Source organism: Sceloporus occidentalis, unplaced genomic scaffold (genome assembly GCF_023333645.1).
Source record: "Sceloporus occidentalis isolate IW3139 unplaced genomic scaffold, rSceOcc1.0.p SCAF_19, whole genome shotgun sequence".
Classification (NCBI taxonomy): domain Eukaryota; kingdom Metazoa; phylum Chordata; class Lepidosauria; order Squamata; family Phrynosomatidae; genus Sceloporus; species Sceloporus occidentalis.
Window position 1 is genome coordinate 15,944,195 of NW_028316999.1, and position 7,730 is coordinate 15,951,924.

At 41.9% G+C, this 7,730-nt stretch overlaps 1 pseudogene; it reads left to right on the forward strand.

Moving 5' to 3' along the window:
• Positions 1-4,945: 4,945 nt before the first annotated feature.
• LOC149302509 (cystatin pseudogene) lies at positions 4,946-6,728 on the forward strand (annotated as a pseudogene).
• Positions 6,729-7,730: the final 1,002 nt, after the last annotated feature.

Genomic DNA, 7,730 nt, shown 5'->3' on the forward strand with positions numbered 1-7,730 from the left:
TCCCTTCTCCCTATCTACCCCCTCCTAACTATCTACCCTCTCCCTCTTTGAAGTTCACTTACCTTTCAGGAGTCCTGCGGTGGGGGTTCAAGGCCTCTGTCTCCCAGCTCTGCCACTGTATGGAACAGTATAGAGTGATGTACTTTAGAGCATAATTATATAATGAAAAATACATTGGAAATGGTACAGCATAACACCCATCACTCTCACACATTTACCAATCCACACATACACCAATCCACACATACACCAATCCACACATACACCAATCCACACACATACCAATCCACACACATACCAATCCACACACATACCAATCCACACATATACCAATCCACACATATACCAATCCACACATACACTAATCCACACATACACTAATCCACACATACACTAATCCACTCTCACTGTCACTGTCACTCTCATGCTTTCCTACCTTTCCTCTTTTCTCGTTACAGCTCTTTTTCCTCCTCTTCGCTCCTCTTCTTCAGTTCTTCTGTCTTCTTCCGGTTCAGAGGGCACGGACAGCGGTGGGCGCAGCTTCAGTGTTGTGCGCCAGGATCTGACAACAAACCCCGGCGCACAGCAGCTGTTGCCGGGAGATCCTTGAACCGTCTTAAAATCACTCAAGGGAGCCAGGGGTCTGTTAACAACCTCAGATACCGCTCCCTTGCGAGCCTGCTCCTCCAGCGGCGGACATTACTGTCCGTCTCTGGATGGGTGCCGGCAAATTGGCACCCCCCTGATGAGCGGCACCCGGTGCGGACTGCCCGCCCCCCGCTAGGTACGCTACTGCTCATAAGCAATGTTCCCTCTAATTTTTCTTAGGTGGTCTGCGCAGAAAATTTCTCTTGTGCAAAAATTTTCCCAGAGCCAAAATTTTGTGCGCACAATATGCTTCTGCAAACGTTAAATTTAAATTGTTATTCTATATTTTTGGTACAGCTCGCTCATGGTTAATAACACTACATTATAGTGTGATAATGTAGTATTAGTTACACAACAGTATTACTTACTCTAATGTTTTTTTAAAGGTGAAATTCTCACTGCATAAGTAAATTACGAGCGAATCACGAGCGGAGGCTCCAGGCCGCATAAAGGATAAAAAAAAAATTGGGAAAAACTGTTGTGCGCAGGGGCGTACCTAGAGTATTTGGCACCTGGGGCAGATCCTGTATGTGGGACCCACACACACACTTTAAAACTGCATAGCTTCTATTCTATAGCATAACTGTTATCATTATTTACTAAGGCAGACATTGACGGTGGTACAGCATAACTGCTATCACTATATACTGAGGCAAACATTGACAGTGGTACAGCATAACTGCTATCATTATATACTGAAGCAAACACTGACAGTGGTACAGCAGAACATCTATCACTATATACTGAGGCACGCAGTGACGGTGGTACAGCATAACACCTATCACTATATATAGAGAGGCACACATTGAACGTGGTACAACATAACACCTATCACTATACATTGAGCCAGACATTGACAATAATGCAGCATAACCCCAATCACTATATACTAAGCCAAACATTGATGTGGTATAGGCCTACCTTTAGTGTCTGGCCTAGTATCTATCTATCTATCTATCTATCTATATATATATACACACACTATATATATCTATATAGGGATGCACCGAAATGAAAATTCTGGACCTGAAAATTTAGCATTCACTTGACCGAAAATGACCCCCCCCACACATTTAAAAACAAACAAAAAAAACACTTTTATTAAAAGTAAAACCAAAATTAGACAAAAAAATCAATAACAATATATATATATATATATAATTAACAGCAATCACACTCCTATCATGCCCAGGTTCTAGCATGTACTGGTTGCTTGGGCATGATAGGAGTGGGATTGCTGTTAGCAATTATATATATATATATATATATATTCCAAAAATAGTTACCGGCACTCCTGGGACTTGGTTTCAATAATATAATTTACAGTACCTAATATATATATGAGCCTAGTTTTTTAATAAGGCATCATATCACTAGACACTAATAATACACGGGCATCTCACTTAGATCTCCTTCTCGGCACAGATTTATATTAGACTAATTATTTAATCCTAGTAAACGTTGGCATAACGTCACGCGCATGTGCACATTGTTCAGATACACGCCGAGCATGGTGATTGTGAACACTTCAGGTGCAGTAAGTTCTGTTCCTAATGATAGTAATTACACATAGTATAAATGTTAGACACGCTATGTCTCTGTTATGTCCTGATGAAAGTCTGAAAATAAAAGACTGAAATGTTGACTTGTAACACAGAGCTTTGAGAGATTTATTGAAACCAACTCCCAGGAGTGCCGGTAACTATTTTTGGAATCTATATGCATTACTGCTTCAGCTACCAGGCACCGGGCAGAGTAATTAAGGTTGGTGTGCAATTGTGCACTTTGGACTTTTGGATATATATATAAATTTATATTGTTATCGAATTTTTCTGTCCAATTTTGGTGTGTTACTTACTTTTAATAAAGGTGTGGTTAACACACCAAAATTGAACAAAAAATATATAATTGCTACCAGCAATCTCACTCCTATCATGCCCAGGCAGCCAGTACATGCTGGAACCTGAGCATGATAGGAATATGATTACAGCCTCCCTATGCCATGCTATCCCCCCCATACACACTTACACATCCATGCTATCTCACACACACACTCATTCACAAACATTCAGTTTAAACTACAGCATAACACCCATCACTCTCACACACTTACTGATTCACTCTCACAGAATGTTTTCCTACCTTTTCTCTGTCACTTTTCCTCCTCTTCGTTCTACCTCTTCTATGTCCTCTCCTTCCGGTGCATTAAAGACGGTGGGCGTGGCTTCAGTGCTGTGCGCCGGGATCTGACATCAAATCCCGACGCACGGCATCAGTTGCCGCGCGCATCGCAAGGGAGCAGGATCGGAAGTCTGTATTAACAGACCTCCCGCTCCCTTGATTGATTTTAAGCCGGTTGGAGGGAGATCCTTGATCTCCCCAAGCGAGCTTGCTCATCTAGTGGCGGACATTACTGTCCATCTCTGGAGGGGTGCTGTGCATACAACCGGTAGCGGACCGCCCCCCTTTGGTACGCTACTGGTTGTGCGCACAATTTTTGTTCGTGTGCGCTCCCTCTGAAAGCTATGTGCGCGCGCACAAGCGCACAGCTTAGAGGGAACACTGCTCATAAGCATACCTGGGAACTCTCTGGGTTTGACCCGGATATTGCCGGGTAAGCGATGCTTCTTCGGTTCTACGGGTCAAGACTCGAATCCTCTGGGTCGCGGGAGCTTGACATGCCCCACTCCCCTTCCTTTTTTCCTTTAAATGGGGGTGTTTCCAGCTGCCGTCAGTGGGAACGCCCCCAACGTCAGCGGGACAAAAGGGGCAGCTTTCATGGCCCCAGGCTTACCTTGGGGGCCAGGGCCGGCCCAAGGCAAAATGCCGCCTGGGGCGAATTTTAAAATGCCGCCCTCCCCTTATCTACCCTTCCTCTCCGTCCCCCCTCCTTGTACTTACCTTTCAGCAGTCCTGCGGCAAGTCTCCCTGTTCGGTCTCGGTGCCGGCTTGTAATGCTGAATGCTGGAAATCTTCCGGCACTCAGCATTACAAGCCGAAGCCGGCACCGAGACCGAACAGGGAGACTCGATGCAGAGGAGACAGAGAGGGACGCCGAGCGGGTACTGACAGCTTGGTAAGCGAAAACCACTCGGCACACCTTTCTCTCTCTTTCGCTTTTTTTTTTTAAAAAAAGGGCTTGGGGCGGCAAAGTGCCGCCCCTTCAAAAGTGCCGCCTGGAGCGGTTGCCCCACTCGGCTCCATTGTCGGGCCGGCCCTGTTGGGGGCCCATATCATCTGCCTTTGGACTTCCTTAAAAGCCCCCCACAGTTGCAGCTGCTGGCACAAAACCCTTCTAAGGTCTTGTGGGTCATGTGGACTTCCTCACAATCAGTATTCCTGTTTATATCAAGTGTTCAATTAGGTTAAGATTAAGAATCTGCTCAGGCCACTAGAGTTCCTCCACACCAAACTCAGCAAACCATGTATTTATGGACCCTGCTTTGTGTACAGGGTCACAGTCATGCTGGAACGGTCTGGAAGCATACAATTGTCGAAAATGTCTCTGTTTGCTGTAGCATTAATATTACCATTCACTGGAACTAAGGATTGTAGCCCAAACCTTCTTAAACCCCAAATCCCCAAACCATTATCCCTGCTGCACCAAACTTTACAGTGGCACTCTGCATTCCAGTACAACAGTTAAGTAGAGAAAAATACTTTTGATTGGACCCCTGAATTTAATACATCTTGAAGGGATTTTGTGAGTTTTCATTTTATAAAATACCAGTATTTTTTCTATCTTTCTCTAGTCTTTACTAAGTTTCTCATCCGAAATTTTCAACTAATCACGTAACTGTGGTTAAAAAATAAAGCTTTATCTCTCCTTGAAAAAACAAGATATATGTTTTACATGGACACACTATTCACAAGAATAGGGGAATGATAGCTAAGCCCACATACTGCAAAAATGCTCTGCAACTTAAGGTACCAAATACCCTAGGGACTGAAGGGGTTAAATCACAGGCAGCTTGTTTACTTATAATTGATTGGACAATTATGACCTCATGGCATCTTTAAACACCATGGGAGACATTTTTGAACAGGGCATGTCTCACATATTTATACATTCATGTCATCCGGGATCTGTGCTGCTCATTTCCTGAATGTATGCTTTTGTATGTGATGACAAAATGAATTTTCTCCGCCTCCACCTTATACCGTTAATAATATCCAAACGATACCCAACCTTATGGTGCCCACAGCAAATATGGCGCCGTAACCTTCATAAAACTATTTCCGGGACCCGGTACCTATATATATGGTGCCGCCGGCACAATAGTTCATAGCAGTGATCATGATAAAGCTGATATTGGTGTTCGGGCTGTGTGCCCTCGCCGTTGTGGCTACTGGCCAGAGGAGGCCTCTGGGGGCCCCGGTTAATGCTGACCCCAGCGAAGAGAGTGTACGTAGGGCAATGTCTTTCGCCCTCCATGAATATAACAAAGCCACCAACGATATGTACGCCAGCAAAATAGAGAAGATCAACAGCGTGACGAAACAGGTTCGTGCGGTGATGGGGACACAATTGGCTGGGTGTTATGGGATAAGCGGGCGGCGTAGTGCTCTGTAAAGCGGGTGTCTGTACAGATGCTTGTTACTCCCGAGTCAGCAGGCGGTAACCAGGGCAGGCGGCATTCGAAGTGCAACCGTTCCCCTCCCCAGCCCCCGCTTGGCTTTTAGGGGTCATGTGATGGGTGACTTAAATTTGTGGGAAAATTACCCTCCCCAGGCCCTGTGTGATGTCTAAGGAATAATACGCATTTACTGTTTCTTGCGGTGGGTTAACTAAGCTACACGTTAAAACATATCTCTATGTATCGGTATGAAGGTCCTACATTCCATGTTGGCTTGTCAATCAATCCTAAACTCTTTTGCGCAGGGATCTCTTCTTCTGTGTGTGCACTCTTGTGGTACGTTTTATGTATAGTGGTAAGGAGTATGATGGCAGTGTATAGCTGCATAGAATATAAACGTTCAAATACTTCCAAGAGAGGATCGTGCAATATTTTTTTTTCTCCCTTTTTAAATCTGCTGTTACTTTCCATTCTAGAAAAATGTCTCTAGTCCTGCGGCAATGGCATTGAGGATATAGTAATGCAGTTACTTTTTGCTGCCACCCTTCGGTGTCCAGCCAAAAGTAGATTTTCAAATGGCAGCTTATTCCCCCCCCTCCAAAAAGCTTATATAGAATCCAATTTCATTATATATTATACTTTCTTACAATGCAGCATCTCTAGTGCTATTACAATGTCATAAGATCAACCTGTTCTGATACTGATATAGAAGATGCCCCTGCTCTTGTGTGCCTATTGTAATATGCATGTGTTTATAGATATATCTAATAGAAATTAAAAAATAAAAAATTACTAAGCTCCTGCACATTTTCTATTTTTGTTTCTTTTATGTAGATTGTCTCTGGAGTTAATTACGTGTTTGATGTTGACATCACTCGTACTAAATGCAGAAAGCCAACATCTGACTTGGCGAATTGTGAATCTTATTCCGATCCAGGCTCGTCTAAGGTATTGTACTACATGAGCGTTTGTAGATGCCGAATGCAGTTGCTGATATGCATTTTCTATAGCTAATGTACAATATTGCCTTTATTGCTGTCTGCAAGTGTCATGTAAAGTTCCGTGGCCAGGATTTAAATATATTAAAATATCTTGTCAATGTATTGATTGTTAATTGCGTTCCTTAAGAAAATGAGCCAGAAATTGCATCCCTACTCTAAGTTTCTGTAGATAGAAACAATCCATTTATGAAACAATAAATGGAAAAAGAATTATAAACAGACCACTGTTGATCTTACTACTCGCGCATTTACAACAATTAAGTAGAGAAAAATACTTATGATTAGCACATTGTTAATCTAGGGAAGCCTTGAAACATTACTCAAGATTTGGGTGCTACAATTACATCAATTGGTATGGACATACTGGGGAGTAATTATCTTGTCTTTATTGATCTTAATTTTAACCCTATTTTCTGTCTTGCAGGCTGTGAACTGCTTATTTACAGTGTATAGTGTTCCTTGGCTGGGAACACATGAAGTTAAGAAAACCACGTGCAGTTAAGATATTTTCATCGGTCTCAATATCCTATGATGGATAATTCCTCTTGCTTGGTATATAGAGCAGTATACAATAACTACATTTGTTTCTTTAGTAAGGAATGGTTTAACATAACTCAGACATTGTATTGATTTTACTGACAATAAAAAGCATTTTAACAGTCATGTGTCTGGTTATTATAACACCAAGATTGTATAGTTTACAAATGCATCCCTATCTTCAGTGTTACGGTATTGAGTTGCTTGCCACGTTAAAACTTTTACCACTACAAAGTAGCTGATCAGCCATGTGCTATTTTGTTAAATTAAATAAAACTAAAATGTTCCCTTATTTTCTCTTAATGGAAAAAGCAACTATAGTAATCTTACTTGATGTGCTTATTTGTCTTGTGAATATTAAAATTTGCTACTTTTTTTTTTATTCATTTGGCATTCTCCCCCTTTCTGTACCTGCTAAGTATAATATTGTAGGAAACATTCTATACCAGTTGATTGTTTTGTATATTCGTCTGAGTCTGTCCCAAGCAGCAGCTTGTAATAGTGTGAGCTACTTAAGTGTTGGATTGTTTAATTTTCACTGAGCTAGTGTTGTCCACAAGTATAAACGTAACAATGGGTTAGGGAGGAAGTAACATGCCATACTCCAAGTGGCCAATAGGTGGTACAAACTGCATATCCCTGAAGTTCTGCTGTAAGTTAAAAAAATTTTAAACAATTGTATAACTTTCTATTGCACCAAGATTTATGGTAATAGGGGGTGTTAGATCTCTGTGAAAGAATGTCCGCATGCTCAGGGAGGCATTTATGCCAGAGGCTTAAATTTAGAGGAGAAACGGCGGTTATGTCGCTGTATTAATTTCTGGTGCAACACATGACCAGTTTCTGTGTGGGGTTTTTCTTTTTTTTTATTTTTTATTTTTTTTAAGCTTAATTAAATTAAGTGTTGAGTGGATACACTTTGGGCTTTCGTCATAACTTCAGTTAGCTGTAATGTCATATGCATTTG